Source organism: Camelus bactrianus, chromosome 5, assembly GCF_048773025.1.
Source record: "Camelus bactrianus isolate YW-2024 breed Bactrian camel chromosome 5, ASM4877302v1, whole genome shotgun sequence".
Lineage (NCBI taxonomy): Eukaryota > Metazoa > Chordata > Mammalia > Artiodactyla > Camelidae > Camelus > Camelus bactrianus.
Window position 1 is genome coordinate 72,462,542 of NC_133543.1, and position 5,050 is coordinate 72,467,591.

Sequence of the window (5,050 nt, forward strand, 5' to 3'; positions counted from 1 at the left end):
CTTATGACTTTTCTATGATCACCCCAGCTCTTAAAATTGTCTTTTGTTTCAGCAGAATCAAGCACAAACATGTTGCAGGATGTTGAATAAAAATTTCCATACCTGTTTGACTTTGGTGAAGTTTTTTGCTTTGACAGAAGCTAAAACTGAGTTTTCTGCGTGGGCTGTGGGTAACCCAGCCTGAGAGATAAGAGGACAAGGGGCAGTGAGAACAAAGGTCACAGTAGGGCTGTTGGGGATCTGTGAATGTGAGGTGGGGCCTGGAACCAAGACGAGTTCCTGGTCAAGGCGGTGAGGAGAGATGAGAGAAGCAAATGATGAAGAGGTGGAGCAAACATGCAACAGCAAACATCCAAAGTCGACCCCGCCAATGATTTGTGCTTCTCTGGAGCTTTGGTAGGATTAGAAGATAGTGATGTGATCAGGAAAGTGAAGGATGTGTGCCCATTAAAAACTTATAGTCGAAGTGTAGTTCGTTTTTTTTTTTAATTTATGCTTCCAATTTATTTATTATTTTTAATGAAGTGTAGTTGATTTACAATGTTAGTTTCAAGCGTACATCAAAGTGATTCAGTTATACATATATATACATACATATTTACATATATATATTTCAGAATCTTTTCCATTATAGCTTATTTCAAGAAATTGAATGTGGTTCCCTGTGCTATACAGTAGGACCTTGTTGTTTATCTATTTTATATATAGCAATGTGCATTTGTTAATACCAAACTCCTAATTTATCCCTCCTCTACTCTATCCCCTTTGGTAACCATAGCTTGTTTTCTGTCTGTGAGTCTTTTTCTGATTTGTTAATAAAATTTGTATCATTTTAAAAAATTCCATATATAAATGATACCATATTATATTTGTCTTTCTCTAAGTTACTTAGTATGATAATCTCTAGGTCCATCCATGTTGCTGCAAATGGCATCATTTCATTTTTCATGGCCGAGTAATATTCCACTGTATAAATATACCACATCTTCTTTATCCATTCATATGTCAGTGGACATTTAGGTTGTTTCCATGTGCTGGCTATTGTAAGTAGTGCTATTATGAACGTTGGAGTGCATGTGTCTTTTCAAATTAGAGTTTTCTCTGGGGATATGCCCAGGAGTGGGATTGTTGGACTATATGTTAAGTCTATTTTTAGTTTTTTAAGGCACCTCCATAATGTCCTCCACAGTGGCTACACCAATTTACATTCCCACCAACAGTGTAGGAGGGTTCCCTTTTCTCCACACCCTCTCCAGCATTTATTTTTTGTGGACTTTTGAATGATGGCCATTCTGACTGATGTGAGGTGATACCTCATTGTAGTTTTGATTTGCATTTCTCTAATAGTTAGCAATGCTGATTGCCTTTTCATGTGCCTGTTGGTCATCTGGATGTCTTCTTTAGAGAAATGTCTATTTAGGTAAAAGTATAATTCTTACAGACTTTCTTTTTTTGCATGCAATATTCACATGTAGCGATAAATAAACCAATTCAAAGTATTTTCTCTAGACTTGCCAGCCAGATAATGTAAAATGGGAAGCCAGATCTGTTTCTTATTCTCAATCTCTTGTGTTTTCTTCTTACTCACATTTCTTGTTTCAGAAAGGAAGAAAATAAATGTCTGGAAGGAAGGCTAGAGAGAAGGATATTGAAATAGTCCCAGTTGAGAAACCCAGGTTATCAGGACCAACCTCAATAATTCAGGGAAAAAGGGAGATAACTGAGAAATGGAGTAAGAAAGAGGGATCTGTATTTAGCAGTGTATTAGCCAAAAAATAAAACTGACCAAATAACCAACATGTGTTGGGTTTATGAGGTGGGAAAGAGAATCGAAGGTCCTCTAAAACACAAGAATATATATATACAACGTATGAGACGTGTAAGTTGTCAGCTTTGGGGATTTATTACAACAATGCTTGCTGGTTAGAGAATATGTAGAGAAAACAAGCAAATGGAGGATTGATAACATAAATTTCCTAGATAATAAATACTCATCAAAAATAATTGGAGAACCAAGAAAAGAAAAGAAGCATAGAATTTGTCCCCAAGAAAAGCAAACAAAAAAGCCAAAAAACTGCCTATGAATACGTAGGTAGTTAATTTGTACTGACGGTGTTAGTGACTGTTTACTGTTACTCATAGTTATACTCGTAACTGTACTCATAATTACAGGAAGTGAAAGCAAATGACCTCATATGTGTGGATGTGACAGGAAGAGGAGGAAGAAAAATAACTGTTTCTAGAAGAAACAGATACAAACGAAAAGCAAAGTAAAACTCTGTTAGTTCTGGTCAAGTTTTCTCCTCCACCAAAGCAAGCTGGCTTTATAAAAAGGCACTTTATTTGATTAATAAAATGGCTTGTCATTTTTTTTCCTGGAAACTCGCCAGATTGATTCTGGTCCTGGTCCTGGCCTTTAGAGTGCAGTATGTTGGATGGATTCCTGTGCCTGCCTCGCTCCTTCACTAAGCCCCGACCCAAGATCTGGACGCTCTATGAGTCTTCTTCAACTCCTTTAAGTAAAGAGCACCTTCTGGTCATCTTGTTCTTGGATTTGCTTCACAACCTCCTCCCCTGCGCCCTCTCTGGTGGTAAAGCACCCCCAGTCCATCAGTGTGGTTTTCCCGACTGCTCAGCTTTTGCTTTCTGCTGATATTAGCCTTTTTTTTCCCTTCGCTTCTTGACCACAGGAGTTCTAGGAGCCTTTCCTGCCCAAATAACAAAGCATAGCCTCCATAGGGAGGGAGGAATGTACTGTAGTGTAGGGACATCTCCCTTTGCATATGGAAAAGGAACGAAAGTAAAAGAATGGAAAAGGAGCAAAGAGAGAAGAGGAAAAGGGAGGAAAAGGAAAAAGAAAAGGAACACCTTGTTTCCATACATTTTCTCTCCATTGAGAATAAGATTATCATCCTAATCTCACCCCTGGGTCACTGTGATAGTCTCTTAAGGAGCCTCGCTGCTTCTGTGTTTGCCTGCATGCATCTCCCCGCCCATTCCTCGCACAGCAGTCAGCGTAATCCCCGAAACATAAATTGGGTTAGCCCTCTTACCTTCTGAAAGTTATCTCATCGCTTCTTATTAACACAGAATAAAATCCAAACACCCTGATGTATAAACACGAAGCACCAAACCTACTTAACCTTCCTACCTCACCTCAAACCATGTTGGCTGTTGCCCACCAAGTTCTAAATGTGTTATCTTTCTTTCTATGACTCTAACATACCAAGCACATCCCTGCCTCAGAACATTGTACTTGGATGAACCTTGGGGACATTATGTTAAGTGGCAAAAGTGATTCACAGGAATACATGATTACACTTGTATGAGATACTCAAGCAGTCAGACACAGGAACAGAAAATTGAATGGTGGTTGCCAGGGTGGGAGGGAAGGGGAAATGGGGAGTTGTTCAACAGGTACAGAGTTTAGTGGTGCAAGATGAAAAAATTCTAGAGATCTGTGGGATACCAATGCATATACAGTTAACAATAATGTACTGTATACTTCAAAATTGCTGTATTTATATTACGTGTTGTTTACAAAAATAAAAAAATGATAGAACACACTGATATTTGGAAAGACAACACAGCAAATTTCATTTTCTAGCTCTTCCTTAAAATTGCATTCAATTTAAAATTCTGCAATGTCATTTAGATGTGTTTTTTTGGCTAAAATCCATGAAAACTTGCCATTATCTTGTAAAACTGGAATTTGGTGATTTGACAAGCTTAAATAGCTCAGAGAACTTTACTTTATACCTTTTTTGGATATTCATTTAATGCTCACTGGCACTTTTGGATGTGCTTCACACTTCTTTATTTCTTACGTTAAATATTTCATAAGTCTTTGAACTATAATAAGAACTGTTCCAGTGGACCCCATGCTGTTTCTGGCCTGATAAAAGGATTGAAAGTTACAGCATCCTACTCCTTCCGCATAGAAAGACCTTGAGAAATGGTGTCTCGTTGCATCTGTGTGCGTGTGCGTGTGCGTGTGCATGTGTGTGTGATTTTGCCAATTGGGGAGCGGGAACTATATAGGGGGAAAAGAATATATAAAATTTGTTTTTTCAGGGGACATTAGCTGACTGATTTTTCCACTGCGTTCAGTGGAACTCCCAAATCAGCCTCCCCTTGAGAAATAATTGTAGCAGGAGCAGTGACAGCAGCAGGAATTCACATGTGAGTCTTGTCCCAACAAATGCCTTCCTAGTGCCTCTTCTTTCCTTCGGTCCCTTCCTTTTGTCCTCCCATCCTCCACGCAGATTACAAGTAGGGTAGTCTACCTTTCTAGCTGTGTCCTTTCCACACTCTTCCTCTAGCCTGAGCAGGACTTAGCCCTATTCCTTCTAAACCCAGGAGTCCTCCTGTTTCTCTGCCTACAAGTCTAGTATTTCTACTGTTTCAAGTTAGAGTGGAAAACTGACCTTGAACAAATTCCTTAATATCATTTAAAATACTTCTAACTTTGAATTAATTTTAGATTTACAGAAGTGTTGGAAATATAGTGCAAAATCCCCATATGCCTTTTGCCCAGCTTCCCCCAAAATTAATATCTTATAAAATCATGGATCATCTATCCAAAGCAAGACATTAACATTGGAACAAAACTATTAAACTACAGACTTTATTCACAGTTCATCACTTTTCCAACTAGTTTTAATATCAATATTGTCATCTTTAAAATGTGTGTAATATTACCTACTTTGTAAGGTGTTTGTGTGGAGTAGAAAAAATATAGATAAAATCCTTGGAACATAGTAGGGCTTCAAAAAGATCCTTTGTTATTTTATTGTTAGTGTTGTTTTTTACACATTACAATTGTTGTTCTAGAGCTGGGACAAACATCTGTCTAAAGAGGCTGCAGGGTCTTCCTGATGGCTTCTGATACTGGGTTTAGTTCTTATGGTTTAGGTTCAGTTTGAGGTGAAGATGTGGAGTGAAAGGAATCTCTCGGTAGACTGGAAAAGGACGCCCCCCCGTGGAGCTCCCCACCGCGACTCACAGCACCAGCAACTAGGCTGAGATAATAGTGCTCACCTCCTGTGAA